Source organism: Puma concolor, chromosome A3 (assembly GCF_028749965.1).
Source record: "Puma concolor isolate L17-30 chromosome A3, mPumCon1.1.hap2, whole genome shotgun sequence".
NCBI lineage: Eukaryota > Metazoa > Chordata > Mammalia > Carnivora > Felidae > Puma > Puma concolor.
The window spans coordinates 12,275,132-12,294,011 of NC_141669.1; the positions used below are offsets into that span (position 1 = coordinate 12,275,132).

Consider the following 18,880-nt stretch of genomic DNA (forward strand, 5'->3'; position numbering starts at 1 on the left):
CGAAACCCTACAGAGAAGGGCCTGTGACTCCAGCCTCAGGGACAAGAATGGGAAAGAGGTTTCACCGATTCCAAGGAAATGCCAGACCCAGTGGGGAGAGGGAGGCTTCTCCAGCTCATGCGGGTCAGGGACCACCGCCTCTCACACCTTCCCTTTTGTAAACTGCCCCGAAGCTCTGCCCTCCGCCCTTCCTCTTTCCCAGTCCTTGGGCCCAGGGGGAAAGGCTAATGGCGCTTTCCTGCTTTCCTCACCCCTCAGTTCCTGAGTCCCCAGGTGAGAGAGAAAAGCCAACACTACAGAAGCTGAAGGTGATACTTTTAACTGTGTTAATAAACTCTTTGGACTCTTTTTTGGAGCTGTAAACCATGACTCATGTCGTGTGAAATTAAGTGGTATGTATGCCTCGAAATAGAGCGTGTTCTGTTTAAAGAGAACGCTCCACCGTGACTCCTGGTACATTTGGGGGGTGGTGAGAATGGGGTGCCTGGGGAGGGGAGTGGACACAAGGGCAACCCAAGGCCTGGGGCTAGAACAGTCCACAGTGTGTGCTCCTGACCTGGTCATCTTTAAAATCTTCCTACAAAGACAGCAGGAGAGAGTCTAGGTTTGGCTTGGCCCTCTACTTTTCTTTTTCTTTTTTTTTCTCTTCTTTTCTTTTTCTTTCTTTCTTTCTTTCTTTCTTTCTTTCTTTCTTTCTTTCTTCTTTCTTTCTTTCTTCTTTCTTTCTTTCTTTCTTTCTTTCTTTCTTTCTCTCTTTCTTCTTCCTTTCTTCTCTCTTTCTCTTTCTTTCTTCCTTCCTTCTTTCTTTCTTTCTTTCTTTCTTTCTTTTTTCTTTCTTTCTTTCTTTCTTTCTTTCTTCTTCTTTCTTTCTTTCTTTCTTTCTTCTTTCTTTCTTTCTTTCTTTCTTTCTTCTTCTTTCTTTCTTCTTTCTTTCTTTCTTTCTTTCTCTCTTTCTTCTTCCTTTCTTCTCTCTTTCTCTTTCTTTCTTCCTTCCTTCTCTCTTTCTTTCTTTCTTTCTTTCTTTCTTTCTTTTTTCTTTCTTTCTTTCTTTCTTCTTCTTTCTTTCTTTCTTTCTTTCTTTCTTCTTTCTTTCTTTCTTTCTTTCTTCTTCTTTCTTTCTTCTTTCTTTCTTTCTTTCTTTCTTTCTCTCTTTCTTCTTCCTTTCTTCTCTCTTTCTCTTTCTTTCTTCCTTCCTTCTCTCTTTCTTTCTTTCTTTCTTTCTTTCTTTCTTTTTTCTTTCTTTCTTTCTTTCTTTCTTTCTTTCTTTCTTTCTTTCTTCTTCTTTCTTTCTTCTTTCTTTCTTTCTTTCTTTCTTTCTTTCTTTCTTTCTTTTTATTAATTTTGAGAGACAGGGAGAGGGAGGGCACCAGTTTGCCATTGCTGAATCTGAAACACAAACGAGTGTACTCAGAAATGTGCCGAATTGAAGCCGCGATTAAATACCCTGGGCGGAACCCCAGAGAAGAGAATCTCTTGGCTAAAATCCTTTTTCTTTTTTTCTTCCTGTTTGAATACCTCCCTCCCCACCCCTGCCCCCAGCCCTGCTTTCATCTCTTTGCAAAGGACTTCCTAAAGTGGAATGGCATTGGTTCTTACCTGGGCACTTCATGGCTGGCACCATGGGACTTGGTCCCCATCTCACAGGTGACGAAGCCCAGGTGCAGATAAGTCATGTGCTTTCCAGGTCCAGATTCGCAGCTAGAATTCCGACAGGATCTCCCCATGGAGCTGGAGTTTTCTCAGGAATCCGGCCCCTCCCCACCTCCCACTCACCTAATCTGGCCTCCGGGCTTCCACTGATCGCAGGAACTCCGGTCTGGGTGGGGATGGCCCAGAACGGCTTCTAGAATCAGAAGAGAGTCAGCATGGAGCCTAATGGGTGAATCTCAGGCTCTGGAGCCAGGCTGCCTGGGCTGGGGCCCCTCTCTGCCTCTCCCTTCTCAATCTCTCATGGTTCCGCTTCTCTATCTGTAAAGGGGACTAACACCACTCAACCCTAGTATTTTTATGAGGGTTAAATTAGTTGATTTATGTAGATTTCTTGGGACAATTTGTCACGTAAGAAGTCTCGCATAATGGGGGCGCCTGGGTGGCGCAGTCGGTTAAGCGTCCGACTTCAGCCAGGTCACGATCTCGCGGTCCGTGAGTTCGAGCCCCGCGTCAGGCTCTGGGCTGATGGCTCGGAGCCTGGAGCCTGTTTCCGATTCTGTGTCTCCCTCTCTCTCTGCCCCTCCCCCGTTCATGCTCTGTCTCTCTCTGTCCCAAAAATAAATAAAAAAAAAACGTTGAAAAGAAAAAAAAAAAATTTAGAAGTCTCGCATAATGTTCATTACATTAAAAGGAGCGCCTGGGTGGCTCAGTCAGTTGAGTGTCTGACTTCGATTCAGGTCATGATCTTGTTGAGGTTCGTGAGTTCGAGCCCCGCGTTGGGCTGGCTGCTGTCAGCTTGTCAGCACAGAGCCTGCTTCGAATCCTCTGTCCTTCTCTCTCTCTCTCTCTCTCTCTCTCTCTGCCCCACCCCCACTCATGTTCTCTTTCAAAAAATTAATAAATAAAACGTAAAAAAAATAATTAAAAAAAATAGTCCCCAGTGTGGTGGAGACTTTTGAAGATCCAACATTAGCAGGTCCAGTGATGGGTCCATAGCCACTCTCCTCTGATTTAGTAGTAAGCTAGCAGGTAACTAGGTTGGTTCTTGCATCTTTCCTTCCGAATACTTCATGGTGTTGGGCTTAAAGACAGGATATCTGGAATCTATTGCCTTTATCTCATTGCCACTATCTTACATGACTGTCAGGGCAGGGCCACGTTGGGTCCTTTCCTGGCTTTTGGCACCTAAGCCAGGGACTGAGAGGCAGGAAACATCCCATCCATATAGTCTGAACTGGGGCCTCAGTTCTCACCTCCGTACGTCAACTAATGAGCTTATGGCTAAGGGGTGTAGCTCTGTCAGCCTATACCACCTAGAACCTGACGTCTTTACAAGGTGTTTCTGGAGTGGCTGTTCAGAACCAGGACCCAAGGATATTCAAGCTAGAAAAGAAACACAGTGGGGTCAGAAACACTGTGACTGACTTGAGTCTGTCTCCTTGGGAGCCACCGGTTAACGATCCCCATGGTTCCGAGTTTCCAGAAAGTCAGGGGAAGTTCCTGGAGCCGAATCCTCATGTGTGGATTGGCATGATCCCTGGCAGAGGGTGGAGACAGAGCAAGGGCAAGGTGGATACAGGTTTATTCAATTTTGGAATCTTCTTTACAAAATCATAAAAACAAAATTAAGCGTGAAAAGGAGTATTTATCTAGGATAAAAGAAATCGCAAAATAAGATCCCATACAAAAATGCTGAACACCGTAATTATCATAAACCCCGGAAAACTCATGATAGTTTTATTACAGAGGGGCCTGTGATAGCCCTGTAATACTGTTCCCTTAATTTCTCTTTCTTTCTTTTTTTTGGTTGCCTCTTTATTCATATTCATTCATATTACCGTTTGTAATATCATTATAGGGAGAAGGGGAAGATAAGTCTGTCTTTTCTTTAAAATTTTTTTTAATGTTTATTTATTTTTGAGAGAGAGAGAGAGTAGGAGAGGGCCAGAGAGAGAGAGAGGGAGACACAGAGTACGAAGCAGGCTCCAGGCTCTGAGCTGTCAACACAGAACATGACGCAGGACTTGAACTCACCAACCTTGAGATCATGACCTGAGCCGAAGTCAGACACTTAACCGATTGAACTACCAGGCGCCCCTATGAAAAACATTTTTAATGTTTATTTATTTATTTTGAGAGAGAGAGACAGCACAAGAGGGGAGGGGCAGAGTTAGAGGGTGAGAGAGAAAGAATCCCAAGCAGGCTCCATGCTGCCAGCGCAGAGCCCAATTCAGGGCTTGAACTAATGAGCCGTGATATCATGACCTGAGCCAAAATCAAGAGTCAGATGCTTAACTGACTGAGCCACCCAGGCGCCCCTGGGTCATCTCCTTTTCAAATAAGGATTTATACTTTGGAAAGTGTTTCACAATTGTAAATTTTGGAAGAGTCTCCATCAAGTCTCTTTCGCAGACAAGCTCTAAGATTCCAAGGCACTCTTGTGCAGTGATGAGTCTTAAATGTTCTTTGCATCGACAACTTTCATTATCAAGTTTCTCATCAATATCCTTGTCGTAGTGGGGTGGTGTATGTCTGAGCCTGTATTTGTGGCGCATTTCATATCAATTTCTCTTTAGCTGGATCGTGGTAAACGCAGGTGACCACTGCGATGCCATCCAACAGTAGGGGAAACATACCCAAGGGGAGGTTTCGGAGTGAGAGAGATGATGTTCGTGACCAACCACTGCTAGAATAGCTTCCTTTTGCGAGTTTTATAAAATCAAAAGAGCCTGTCACTTACAGCCCTGGAAAGAGTCCGTGGATTGAGAATCCTGAACCTTAAGCTTTGTTAACTTGACAGAAAATTCAGGAAGAGGGTGACCGGTGACCATGCAATGACCACGTTTCCAGTGCTCGCGTTCCTCTCTGTGGGACAAAGGAGAGGACAGCAAGGTGTCATTTGCTTCTCACCAGCCTTGAAATTCCTCCCCTCCTTTTTCCCTGGGTCTTTCCTTTTGACTTCTCCCTTTGTGTCCCCACTGACTCTTTCTAGGACGAATCACTCAGCCATTTGCCAGATCTCACCCAGCCCGGCTGTGTGTGTTAGAGTCACGCCCAGGTGCTCTGCCCTCTTCTCCGTCATCTTCGTCTGACCAAGTTTAATCTAACTTTAGGATTTCACTCCGACGCTGCTGCCTTCAGCCCGGCTTATTATTTCTCACTGTAACTCATTTGCGCTTCTCAGGGTACCCGTGGGGTCTGTTTCCCTTGCCGCTCTGAGCTCCTGGAGGGAGCAGGGATCGTGCATGCACCACCCCGGGTCCCACGGGGCCTCACACATGTGTTAAACACGTATCGTGAGTGGTTTGAAGAACATCACGACATCATGACTCAACCAGAATGATTTTTCACTTCGAGCAACCCCATAACCAATTAGGACTCATCAGACAAACTTTTACAAGACCATTACTTTCAAATGGAACATCGCGAATTATAATATCACCTGTGCCTAAGCAAACACCGTGAAGGAATTGGAGGCTTTTAAAAGTTCACTTAAACTTCAAATGAGATTATAAATAATTCTAAAAGCCCTGCAACTTTATGACGGGGCCCTGGAAGGGCTATTGGGAATGAGGAAGGAAACTAAATAAAACCCAAGCCTGGGATGAAAGCGTGCCCCAGACATCCTTTGTGACCCTTCCCTGCGCAACTAGAAACTGATACAGCGGGAAAGACACGGTCTCTTATGAGCTTCCAGACTCCGCTGAAGAGAGACGAGAAGGAAATACTACCCCTGTGTGTTGTGGGCCCCACTGCAGAGGGGGCTGTGGGAGGGCTCAGGACCCACCCGGGTCAAGAGGGAAGCAGGGGTTCCTTGTACAGATTGCTCCCGCTGCCAAGCAGGCCAGACCCTGGTTCTGAGTGGCCACCCTTCCTTCTTCCTCTGGACAGAAGTTTCTCCGTTGCTGCATTGGGCTGGGAGTCAGGACACATGGGTCTTAATCCCAATGTTGGAGTGAATTTACTTTGTGATGCCAAGCAAATCACCAAGCCTCTCTGGGCCTCACTGTCCTCAGCAGGCAGAAGCCCGTGGTGTGCCTGCCCTAGGCCAACCACTGTGCCAGGCATGGGGCTTGTAGACACGGTCCGGTGTGGAATCTCTGGGAATATAAACCTGGGTGTTGTAAAACATGAGGGACAACTCCCTGGAGAAGGTAGCACTTATCTTACCGATAAGAAGGAGGTATTCAGAGGGAAAAGCGCTATTCAAGGAAGACATTCCAGAAAGCCAGAAGAGAACAGAGATGTGGAGGTTTTAAGCAACTCAGTGTGCATGGAAACCGTAGGTTCTATGAAGGCAGAGAATGATGCAAGATGGGGCCAATTTGGGATTGAGTTTTAAAAAAAAAGAAAGAAAGGGGGGGCGCCTGTGTGGCTCAGTCGATGAAAGCCTCGGACTTCAGCTCAGGTCATGATCTCACAGTTGGCGGGTTCAGGCCCCGCATAGGGCTCTGTGCTGACAGCTCGGAGCCTGGAGCCTGCTTCGGATTCTGTGTCTCCCTCTCTCTCTGCCCAACCCCCGGCCTCCCCCCCCACACTGTCTCTCTCTTTCAAAATAAATAAACATTAAAAATAATAATAATAATAAAGGAATATTAGAAATTCCATAGATATAGATGCATTCTTTGGAACGAATGATAGAGTCATAGGAAAATGTTTTAAAATGTAAAAAACACCATTCGAATGCAATTCGTGACTGCCAACACACACGTACACACACATTGTGATTTGTGATCTACTGGTGGTGTTAGCAGAGCATTGGTTGATATTCTTAGAAACTCCTCTATCTTTGTGTTTCTCCACATTTTTTTCTTGGTTAGTTTCACGAATATACTGCTTTTCAGCTAATAATTCAGCATTGGCCGTCACAGTTCCCAGTCAGGGCTAAGGTCGTACGTTGTTTTCCCAACGCTGAGTCAAGGGGGTCCTGGAAACACAAATGAAGGGTCAGTGTTTCCTGCAGGAATCCTTGGATGTTTGTATTCAAAGTAGAATTGACTCTTGAATAAGACGGGTTTGAATCTATAGAGGGTCCACCTCTATAGATTTTTTATGGTACAGGATTGTACACGTATTTTCTCTTCCTTACGATTTTCTTAATAACATTTCCTTTTCTTGAGCTTACTTTATTGTAAGAACACGGTATAGAATCCATATAACACGCCAAATATGTGTTAGTCGACCTCTTATGTTGTTGGTAAGGCTTCCGGTCAACAGTAAGCTATTAGTTCAGTTTTTGGGGAATCAAAAGCTATCTGCAAATTTTCAGCTGGGTCAGAGGGGGCGGGGGGGACAGTGTCGGTGCCCCTAACCTGGAGTTGTTCAAGGGTCAACTGTAATGGTGCCTTTGGAAGGTCTGCTAACACAGAGATGCGAGGGGTGGTTCTGAACAGCAGTAAGGAGGAGAAATTCCACTCTGCCCTTTCCTGTGGCAGAGGGAAGAGCGTTGGTGTAGGATTGTGAGTCTCCTTTGCCAGCGGGGCAGAATTAAGCTGGGCACCATGAAATACACATTTCTTCTCGATTCACAGGACATTCGTCTGAGTTCTGGTTGCTGCTCTAGCCACTAACTCTCTCTGTATCATCTTAAGGGAAACAAAAATCCCTCTGAGACTCAGTTTGCACATTTATCAAGTGCAGCTCGTGAGAACACGACGCTTCTGTCCCATCTTGATCTGCACCTTGAATCTTCTTGCCGCCCTGGTCCCATCCAGCGGGCGTATCTGGTTTTCGCATTTGTATTTTTCCTGCTTTGCGTGGCCTGACTGCTCTTCACCCTTGCACGTCTGAGAATGAAGTTCTAAGAAGCAGGCAGCTCATGGAATTGAAGCCTCACATGGGGGCTTGGAACACAGACGTTACAGCCATCCCCGGGAGGCTCAGGGAGGCGATAAAACTTTGACCGACGTCTATTGTCTTTTGCCACTTTGAATCAAATCCCAATAAGATACCCTGAATCCTGGCAACAATCTGCCCATTTGGGTCTGTTTTGGATTGTTTTGTAAGCAAATATCATTTCAAAGACTCCCACTCCCCCCATCTCCTTTTTTTTTTTTTTTTTTTTTTTTTTGGTGTCTTGATAGCCTTGTAGATGTTGGGTGAATCCCTTTACATAAACACCGGCAAGATTGTTATGAATTTTTCTATTGACAGATGAGGAAACTGCATTTTGGAAGTTCAATCGCTTTCTTCAGGAAGAGATCTCCACTTGAACGGTCGAGTTCTTTCCGCTTGTCTGGTTTCAGTCAATCCGGAGAGAAAGTGACCATCAAACCCTATGTAGGCCTTTCAGGGGATAGCAGCTCTAGAAGGGTGCTCTGCTTGGTGCTATCAATGCGAGCCTGGAAAAGTTAAGTTCATTTTTTATAAATCGAATCCTATTTTAGGGACTTAAGGGAGCACAGTATATAAAGGAAGCATCTAGTGAATCCTTTTGTGCAGTGAGGATTTTTTTCCCCTGAAATTTTTTTTTTAATTTTTTTTTAATATTTATTTATTTATTTTTGAGAGACAGAGTGAGACAAAGTGAGACTGGGGGAGGGGCAGAGAGAGAGGGAGACACAGGATTGGAAACAGGCTCTAGGTTCTGAGCTGTCAGCACAGAACCTGACGCGGGGCTCGAACCCACAGACTGTGAGATCATGACCTGAGCCGAAGTCGGACGCTCAACCGACTGAGCCACCCAGGCGCCCCTCCCCTGCAACTTTAACAATTTCTGCTAATTTAGCTGCTTTCTAGACTGGAACTTTTGTACACTTTATTTTTTTCCTCAGGTGGAGTCCTGCATTTGTCCAGCGTTTGATCCTGATTCTTTATAAAAATAATAGCAGGAATGATGATACAGAGGATTTTGAAGATGCACATAATATGGCCATTGTTCACATAAAAACAGTTCATTCGGAAATCATTTGGGTTTTTAGACTTGTAGTCAAGATTATATATGATTTGGTCAAACCTCTCTTTCTAGTCTCATTTTCTACCTTTCTTAACATACCTCATGCTTCAGCCTCTAGCACCTTCCTCCTTTCTAAAGGTCTTATCTTTTGCCCTGAGTCTGTGCTTCCCAGAATTCCTTCCCTTGGAATGTTTCTCATTCTAACGCCCTGGTCATTCCCTTCCAACCTGGCGTGTGCAAGGGCATGGGAGCTCTCTCTTTCTCTCTCTCTCTCTCACACACACACACACAACACACACACACACACACACACACACACACCCCTCACATATACTCCCACACACCGACATGCCCAAACCCTACAGATCTACAGCATCCAATACAGTAGCCATCAGCCACATTTAGCTATTTAAAGTTTTTTTTTTTTTTTTTCCAACGTTTTTATTTATTTTTGGGACAGAGAGAGACAGAGCATGAACAGGGGAGGGGAGGGGCAGAGAGAGAGGGAGACACAGAATCGGAAACAGGCTCCAGGCTCTGAGCCATCAGCCCAGAGCCCGACGCGGGGCTCGAACTCACGGACCGCAAGATCGTGACCTGGCTGAAGTCGACGCTTAACCGACTGCGCCACCCAGGCGCCCCCACATTTAGCTATTTAAATTAAAATTAGTTAAAATTAAATAAAATGTCAACAGGTGAGTTGATAAACAAACTATGGTATAAACATCAATAGAATACTATTTCACCACAAAAAGGAAGGAAAGCCTCCACATGATACAACATGGATGAAGCTTGAAAACATTCTGCTAAGTGAAATATGTCAGACACAAAAGGACAAAAATTGTATGATTTCATTTATATGAAGTACCCAGAAAAGGCAATTCATACAGAGACAGAAATAAAATAGAGGTTACCAGGGGTTAACCTGGGGGCTCGGGGAAGGGGAGTGGGGAATCATGTTTAATTGGTACAACGTTTCCCTTTGGGACGATGACACATTTCTGGAATTGGAGAGTGGTGATCGTTGCACAACATTGTGAACGTACTTAATGCCGCTGAATTGTGCACCTTAAAATGGTTAAAGTGGTAATTTTTATGTTTATATGTATTTTACCACAATAAAAATGAAACAAATATTTAAAAAAAAAAAAAAGAAAAAACAACTTGTGGCCCCTGGGTGCCTCAGTTGGTTAAGCGTCTGACTGCGGCTCAGGTCATGATCTCACGGTTCATGAGTTGGACCCCCACGTCGGACTCTGTGCTGACAGCTCAGAGCCTGGAGCCTCCTTCGGATTCTGTGTCTCCCTCTCTCTCTGCTCCTCCCCAGCTTGTGCCCTCTCTCTCTCTCTTTCTCTCTCTCAAAAATAAATAAACATTAAAAAAAAAGGAAAAAACTAAAAAAAACCCCTTAAAAATGATAAGATGGGGTTCCTCGGTCACACTACCCACGCTTCAAATGCTTAACAGTCACAGGAGGCTAATGGCGGCCGTACTGTTCAGAGGAGACAGGGAACATTTCCATCATGGCGGAAGGTTCTTGTGGGCCATGTTACTCCAGATCCTTCTAGGCCCCTTTGTTTTTTGAAACATTCCTTGAAGACCCAATCCACTGTGATTACTCCTTGGAATTCTTGTAATGATTTGTTGTGACCTCTTTCAAGACTTTGTCAAATCCTTTGTTGCATTTTGCGCAAATACGCAGCTCGCTGATTATTCCCTGACCAAAGTGCAAGCCGGTGGAGGGCAGGGGCCGGGTTTTGGGCAAAGTGTCCCATGTCTGGGTGCGCTGGTCCCACCCCACGTCCGCGGACTCCCACAGTGCCTTGCAAGCTAATCAACCCTAATCAAGTAGGTGCCTTTGAATGAACGGTGGCAAGAAGACAGAGGGCTGGACCACAAACCCCTGACGCGATGGCCCTTGTTGGCAATGCAACTCCACCTTATGTATTTCGGGAGCCATTTGGAGATGACATATTTGTCTTCCATGAATAAATTTGTACCACAATTCGTGGGCCATAAATTAGATGTCATCTGCTCACTCCTCTGGGAATGAAGGGAAAGTTGTCTGGGAACTTCCGTAAATTGGATAGAAATTTGTCCTGTGTGCGTGTGAAGTCACTTCTCGGCTAGCTATTGAAGGGAACTGCCAAGTGTCTCTTCCAAAAACAAGTGGCAAAGTCACTTTGTTTTCTGTAACACAAATCCGTTTGCAACAAATAGAGGCCTCCTCTGCTCATGATCTTGTCATTAAAGCCTCTGGCTTGATGTATTTCTCTATAAAATAAACCCGAGACCGTATTCATAGAGGAAAATGCAAGCATGGGCTTTACCACGTATGAAAGGGACCCAGTGTAAAAAGAGCTTTCTTTGGCCTCTTGAGTTCGATGATGAGATCTCGTGGCCAGACAACATTTTTTGACTGGTAAGAGCAGAAACGACCGTCTTGAGTTACTGTTTAGTGAATGAGGGCCTTTGTTTCCCACAGAAGAATTAAAAACCTATGGGCCTCCCCCATGCAAACAGGAATACATTTCACACAGCGGTGTTGGGATTAAATGACCGGATCATGAAAAAAGCCAGAACAATGCCCCCTCACGTTTTAATCATTTACCTGGCATTCCAGTTGAGACGGTTTCACCGAACCTAGAAGGTTAGGTCAAGGGTGACCTTCCCCAAATGCTCTTTCCGTGTGCCTCTCTGCTCCGTTCTGTGTGTCTCCAAAGTAAAGGAAAATGGCCCATTTTCTGCTGGTCAGATCTGGAGATGGGAACACTGGAAGCTGGAAGGGGCCTCTGAGTGTCGCCGCTGCGCTGTCCTACAGGTGGGAAGTGAGGCTTGGAGACAAGACGCCCGTCTATGGTCACACGGTCGGTAGCAAAGCTGGGACGGCCATGTCCACGACTGACTCCAGGTCGGCGTTTTTTTCTCCTGTGATAATTGGCCAATTGGACATTTCTGAAACTTCAAATGACCTTCCCCTTCTTTGAAGCGATTCCTGATACACATTGAGAAAGAGGGGCATGCCGTCCATGGCGAGAAATGGACGTAGTAAGATTGAGAGGTAGACAGCAGGACCAGAATCCCCTGGGTTCTCTCCTTATTCTGTCCCCGATCAGCAGGGCGACCTGGAGCCAGGCCCTCATGTCCCTGTGCCCTGTCCCTGCATCCGTGGGAGGGGGAGGATGTTGTCAGTGTCATGGGCTTCCTCCTAGAACCAACAGTAGTTGGGAAAGTGCTGTAGGGAGTTGCAGGTGCTGAGCAAAGGTAAAGTGTGAAAACTGCTGTTTGGTTCCATGCAAAGCAGGGGGAAATGGGGAAAAGGGTGAAGCGGTGCTCCCGAGTGAACAAGGTTTCTTAGGGAGGGAACCAGCCTTGGAGGTAGAGGGACAGATGCTGGAACTGAGGTGCTTGGCCAAAGCAGGCAGCAGTGACAGTGTGGCTGCGGTCAGATGTGAATGGGAGAACGGAACGAGCTGGGTGGCCGAACGGACGGGTACAGCTGAAGGGCCCTTGATCCCACAAACCAGGTCACTTAAGTTGTCCATGCCTTGGTTTACTCCTTTGTAAAATGGGCCCACTGATGTGTGCTCTGAGGCAGAACGGGATCATCTATTTGAAAGCCCTTTGCAAAATGTGGAACAGGGCACAGAGGCCATTGAGCTCACGGGGGAAGGGATCCTAGGATTCTGGGCTTAGCCAGAGAGTGGCTGTCAGTGATGGTGGGTAAGGTACAGGTTTCAGTTTCCGAATCTTTAAAAAGGGGCCTGGAGCAACAGGGCCCACAAGAACCTTCTGCCATGATGGAAATCGTCTTTGTCTCCTCTGAACAATACAGTCGTCCCTGGTGTGGGTAGTGCGGCCGAGGAACCCCATTTTATCTTTTTTAAAGTTTTTTTTTTTTTTTTTAGTTTTTAGTTTTTTCTTAATGTTTATTTACTTTTGAGAGAGAGAGGGAGACACAACATCCGAAGCAGGCTCCAGGCTCTCAGCTGTCAGCCCAGAGCCTGACGCGGGGCTGGAACTCACTAACCAGGAGATCACGACCTGAGCTGAAGTCGGACGCTTAACCGACTGAGCCACTCAGGCACCCCCCAGTTTCTGAATCTTTAAATGAAGGTGCATCAAAAGATGATGGAGAAGAGACAACGAAAAAAATGACAAAAACGCCGTAACTATTGTTTTGCCCTTGCCTTACTACAGAGTGAGGATACACAGTAAGGCCCAGACCTTCCCAGTGGTATGCTTGGGGTTATCCAGGGAGGCTTATGGGGCACGCTGGGAGGATCCTTCTGGCAGGATGATGTATCAGGGTGCACAGCCACTGTGCTCTTGCTTCCCTTATCACGGCCCAGGGAGCACTGGGACAGTGCTCCCCTCTGTGCAGAACAGCATGAAGGGCGAGGAATGTCAGGGCTGGAAGGCACCTCAAAGGTCATCTAGTTCAACCGCCAGTCTGATGCTTGGCATTCTTCCGTGAATTCCTTGTCAGCCGAAACGTGGATGCCCCTTCCCGAGGTGGCCCATTTCATCTTTGGACCACAAAGACTGCAAGGAAACTTTATTCTGATTTTTGAAAGCTCTCAGGGTCCCAAGAATTAACATATACTTTTCCTCATCTAGAATGTTTCCTTATATCCCTACCTTTCCAGTCTCTGTACAACTACTTAAACCATTCATCAATAGCAACAGACTCTCAAAGTCCTTATTCCATGCCCCACACTGTCGTCCATGCTTTACAGATATTAGTTTAGGCAATCTTCTCAACAACCCTGGGAGGAGGGCATTGTACTGTTATTATCCCTATGTTACAAGAGGAGCACATTGGAGCACAGAGAGGTTAGGCACTTAGCTCAGAGTGACACAGCTATTATACTTTGGAATCAGGATTCGAACATGGGCCAGCCAGGGGTCCTGCACCCTACTCCCGGGACTTAAAGCCTGTCCTGATCATGCCAGATGGAGCTGCCTTTTCCCTGGCCATTGCCAAATGGCCCTTAGCACTTTCTACCTTGTGTTAAGCCTCGGTACCTGTGATTTAGCCTCGTTGGGGTCAACCAGGCAGAAGCCCTACAGAAAGCCGGGCCTGGAGAGATAGCGATCAGAATTGTTCGCCCAGCCCCGCGCGCAACATTTGCATCTCAAAGAAGCTTTGTGGTTTTCCACTGATTTCAAAGCTCTAACTACAGGGAAGGGCCCCATGGAATGTGCAATTTCGAGGGTTGACAAGGGGCTCCAGGCTGACCCTGGATCGCCTTCACCTCGGAGACGCGCACACCAAAGAACTCAGCGCCTTTCACCTTCCCTTCAGAGACGGTTGGAGAAACAGTTGTTTGATTTTGTTTTGTTTTTGCCTACAGCTGTTTGATGGCTTTGAGAAGGAAAGTGTCACTCGTGAGGAAATCACGTATTATTACCTCCTGTCCCTGTCGGGGCCAAAAGCCGGGAGAGATGTCTAGTTTCTTCTCTGCAGCCCCATCTCCCGCGAGACTTGTGACTCTAGAGGGGACGCACCTCAGCACGGTGGTTGTTTTCTGCATCTACCTTTGCTTCTCCCTGGGTGTGCTTACTCAGGTCTCTCCTAAAGAAATCCTACCCTTCCCTGTCATCCCCAAGCCATCCCAGACCCAGTGGGAACAAGCCGAACCCCTCCCCCCACACTGAGCCTATGCGCCAGCCAGCACCCTGCCCCAGGGGCCCTCAGGGGGCTGCCTTGGTTTCTCCTTGCATCTTTCCCCGGTGCCTAGCCCCCTGCACACCTCACTGCCAGTGTTCATTTGGGTTGAACCAAATCAAACTAAATCCCATTGAAACAAGTCGAATTTAATCTTTATTCCCGAGCTCGCTCTGTGGTACGAGCGTGGGATGGGCAGACGAGGTCACTTCCTCCCTGCAGATTCTAAGCCAATGCATTCTTCCATTCCGAAACGTTCCTCCGCTTGTCCTGGAGGTAGCCAAGGGAGCCACTCGCCCAACTGGGCCAGCGGCTGGGCTTAGGAACTCGAAGTTCTCACTCCACCTGGATCTAGGAAGCCTTTGATAAAGATTTGACACCAGAGAATCTCTGTCCAGCACAAGCCATTTCTCTTCTGTGCCTACAAAGGATAAAGATCTATTTGTCTCTGTGTGTACGTTACAAAAAATGAATGGGGATTTAATTACAGCGGCTCATTTCCTAAAAGGAAGTCTTATTTACGATGCACCATATGTTTTGCCAGTGGCCATACCCCTGAGGGCCGGAGTCTTGTCAGATTTCCTTAGATAAGCGGGGTCAGCTTGCCTGGCCTCTGCCTGGGGACCTGGGAGGACAGGCCCAGGGTTCAAGGAAGTGGGGAGGAAGATGTAGGTGGGCTACAGAGCTCGGACCACCGGAGACCAGCCAGCAACCTAGGGGAGGCTGCCCTGGCTTCAGAGGATGGAACCAGAAGCTCAAACAATTTGTGATGATTAAAAATCGCCTGGCTTTTTTCATCTACTAAAGTGGCTCTTGAGGGGGAGAGAGTTTCTCTCTGATCCTTCCTTTTGCGGTTTTAATTCCCTCCCTGCCAGTTCTGAGCCAGCGCAGATGGCTTCCTAGGGCTCCCAGAACTTTCCGTCGAGATGCCCTGCCCAGCAGAGGGGCAGCCGGGGAGGGGGTCGGGCTCTGTCCCTGCGCTCATTCGTCCTTTGACTCTTTCCTATCTTTTACCTTTGGTGGTACCCATAGTTCTAGATGCTGTGAAGCTGAGGGCGGGGTCAGATTTCTCAGCGGTGTTCTGATGCAGTTTCTGGAACCTGCTGTAGCACCCAACTCCACTGAGGAGATTTATTAGTGGGAGACACCTCTGCCCACCCAGTTTTCCCTTTTCCTTCCAAGCGCCCTTCCCCTTTGCCAAATACTGCTTCTCTCCTCTTCTCTCTCCACTCTCTCTCCATCCTCCCCCCTGCATTGCCTGGATGTCGGACTCTGGGTGGTTTTCCTTCCAGCTCTAGCATTCACCTGCTGAGATCTTTAAAGTAGATCCCTTCTGAGCTGCGGAGTGGGGAGGCGGACACCATAGTCCCTAAAATGTCCCTTCTAGCTCTCACACGAATCAGGCCAGGTAACGGGTGGTCCTGTCTTTTCTATTACATGGGTCTAGCAGATACCCACCTGCTCTGAAGCAGGAAGGAATCAGGCGAAGCCACCGGAAACCAAGCGGCCTCCCGGGACACGATGGACTTGATGGAAATTCGGACAGGATTGCCTGTCCTTGGACAGTGGTCCTGGAAGGCTCCTGATGCTCCCAGACCTGGGTTTTCACTGGAAAAACAGGGATGGGAACTTGAAAGAGTGACTGACCGCTGGCTGGTGAAGGGGGAAAGTGCGCAAATCGTGAACACTTAACTCTGCTCAAAGGATGGAGATGACGGGTGCTGACTGCGGACCCCGCCACCACCCCCAGGGTCCTGGGGGCCTCCTGGAAGACAGCAGTTGACTTGTGCATCTCTCTTCGTCAGTGCTCACAAAGGAAGTGCTCGGGCTTGCCTGGAGCACCGCAACCAGAGCCTGCCCGCTTTCCTGCTGCGGCCCCCACGTCCCCCCACTCTCCCCCGTCCCCCCATGCCTCGTCCTGTCCCCGCACGCCCCCCGGGCCTCTGGACACAACCTCCCTCTGCTTTCCTGAGGGCCCAGACCAGGCCTTTTTCAGACTCCGTTTCCAGACTGTGGCTCAACCTTTCAGGCTTCCCTTCACGTGACCTCCAAGGAGGATCTCGGTGGGCTTCGGGGCCCTGTAAGCAGGCTTTCGGATTTCCTGGGACTGCAGGCTCCGTGGGGCTCTCTCAGCTCCCCCTCCCTGAGTAGAAGGTGATTTGTTCCCAGATGCCTTTCGCTAATTAGAAACCCCCTTCAGTTCTCCGGTTATGTAAGAATCCAAGGCACCACGTGACCCTCTGAAAAGCTGGGCTCCGTTTTAAACACGGATTTTTAGCCGGGATCAAATGGTGAGATTTTGGCGCCGCTCTGCAGCGGTGAAGCTGCGATCCCCTTCGTCCTTCCACCTCACCCTCTCCTGCCTTCTCCCCGGGCCTCACCCTGCGGTCAGTCACTGGTGCCCGGGCCTCCGCTTCTCCGGCTTCTCCGGCAGGGAGGCCCGGGCGGTGTGCGCGTGCAAGGGCGCGTGCATGTGCGTGCGCGCGCGTGCGCGCGTGGAGGTGTAAGGGCCGGCCGGAGGGTGGGGGCCCGCGGTGCGAGGCGGCCAGGCCGCATTTCTGGCTGCTCATTGTTCAGTCCCCGTCGCCATGGCGACGGGAGCAGCTGCTCCATTCTGGGCCTTGGCTTGGCTGTGCGGGGCGGCCCGCCCGCCTGTCTGCCCGCCCGTCCGCCTGCCCGGCCGTGGGAGCTGCCAGCAACTCGCCCTCCCGCTGCCCACAGGCCCTGCCAGGCTGGGCGCAAGAAAGCGTGTTTACTAACACCATCCACACGGCTCCCTGGGCACCGCGGCTCTGCCCAGAAGATGTCAGGCCGAGGGCACCGGGAGGTGGGCCCGGAGCCAGGCTGTCTCCAGCCCCGGGGAAAACTGTCCCTGGCCGGCTGCTGCCCTGGCCTGCCGGCGGGGCCGGGCGAGGGGCTCCCGGCCTCCCGGCACAGCCGCGGCCCTGGGGGGCTCCAGGCCCCAGGGAGGCCCTCCCTAGGGTGCCCTCCTGGCGGCCTCAACATTCGCGGCCTCAGCGCCCTCTCTCCCCTACGTCTCTCAGAAAGGCTGCCTGACGACAGGCCTGCTCGGGGAGGCTCGTGCAGCCCTTACGTCGGAATTAGTCGTGGCCACAGATACACAATCACAGAGCTGAAGGTGGCCCGGGAGACGTCTTAGGCGGGTGGTCTCATTGTGCGCATGGAGGAAACAAGGAAGACGGGGACAGGGGGATGGGAAGAGGTTCAGTTCTCAGGACAAGTCATAGACAGCACAGGGGCCCCCTCCCTGCCCGGGGCCGCATGCTGGTAACCACGCTGAACTAGAGGCCCAGCCCAGAGGGTTGATCAGAGCTCCCTGAGGTCCTGAGCCCTTTCTGCCCTTCGTCATCACCCTCCGCTCTCTTTCCCTTGTCCTTCTTCCCTCGTTAAGATCTCTCTAACCTCACTTTCTCTCTGTCCCCATCTCCCTCTGCCCCGCCCCTCCTTCTGCTTGTCTAAGGATACCTGGGCTGCGTGTGCGGGCGCGTGTGTGTTTCCTGCCTTTGGCCGGGGAAGGATGTTCCTCCTCTGAATCTCTCCCTCAGCATCCAGCCCCCGGTGGATGACAAGTTACCCAACTGTTGAGTCTGAAGCGTCAGAGCCAGGGGCCGTGTGACCTTGACCTGCGTGCACCCCGTTCTTCTCCCCTACCACACCCCTCCCAGGCTTCTCTACCCTGCTAGGAATCTTCTCTGTGTTCTTCTGATGGTCCACTGCCCTCCAGCTGAACACATTTCCCCCAGTGGGTGTCACACTGCCTGATCTCTCGCCATTATTTCCTTAGATTCGTGGTGAATCAACTCTACAGGGTTTGGTCAACTCTCTTCTGTTGCTGCCTTCACTCAGTAAGCATCTGTTAAGTACCTGTCCTGGGGCAGGGACTAGGAATGGGATGTCAGCCAAAGAGGACCCAGACTTCCCAAGGCCACGTTGTCTACCCCCGGCTCAGCTTGCTTCCTGGCCCCATTCTGTCCCTTGCCTGTGCTGAACTCGGGTCTGCCCCTTCGGGCTTTTAAGGCACCCGTGCCACCACCCCACCCCCCGTGAGGGACCGACGCAGGCTCTCGCATTTGCACGCAGGCCAAGGAACGGCGGCGAGGGCGCCTTCTCTTTCAGGGTTTCGTGCCTCAAATCTGATCTGGGCTGTGGACCGCGAGGTTGCCTGTGTCCCGAGGAAAGGGAATCTCCGGCCTCAGCAACTGGATGGGGAGAATAACTTTGGGAGATTTCCAGGTTCCTGCGTGGTCACCTGCGGTCCCCTTGAGGCCAGCCCTGCCGTGCATGGACCTATAGAGCATAAGTCTCTAGGGTGATGCAGAGGGCTCCCCTATGGGCAGTCCTGATAAGAGTGTAGGAGATAGGAAAGGGGTCCTGTCCGTGAGGAACCGGCTACGTTGGCCTGGGAAGTAGTGCTTGTGTGTTAACCATCGGCCCCGTGTCCACTGTCCTCTCTACGCTGGGCGGTACGTCGTCCCCTCCAAGCCTTTCATTCACTCCTCACAGAGACTCTCTGCAGCAGAAGTGACCGACCTGGGTTTGGAGACAGGAAGGTGAGACCCGGTTTCTGAGACCTGCCCAGGGCGACCAGCCGTGGACCAGAAAACTCAGCTCTATTCGACCGAGAAACTCACCTCTCTTTCCCG

General features: G+C 49.5%; 1 long non-coding RNA gene across 1 annotated transcript; it reads right to left on the reverse strand.

Annotated features, from left to right (window-relative positions):
* Positions 1-14,349: 14,349 nt before the first annotated feature.
* Positions 14,350-16,736, reverse strand: LOC147582251 (uncharacterized). The gene is made up of 3 exons (XR_015248686.1): positions 16,598-16,736; positions 15,675-15,824; positions 14,350-14,637 (listed from the first exon to the last, which is right to left on the reverse strand). It is a non-coding gene; the product is annotated as an uncharacterized LOC147582251 (long non-coding RNA).
* Positions 16,737-18,880: the final 2,144 nt, after the last annotated feature.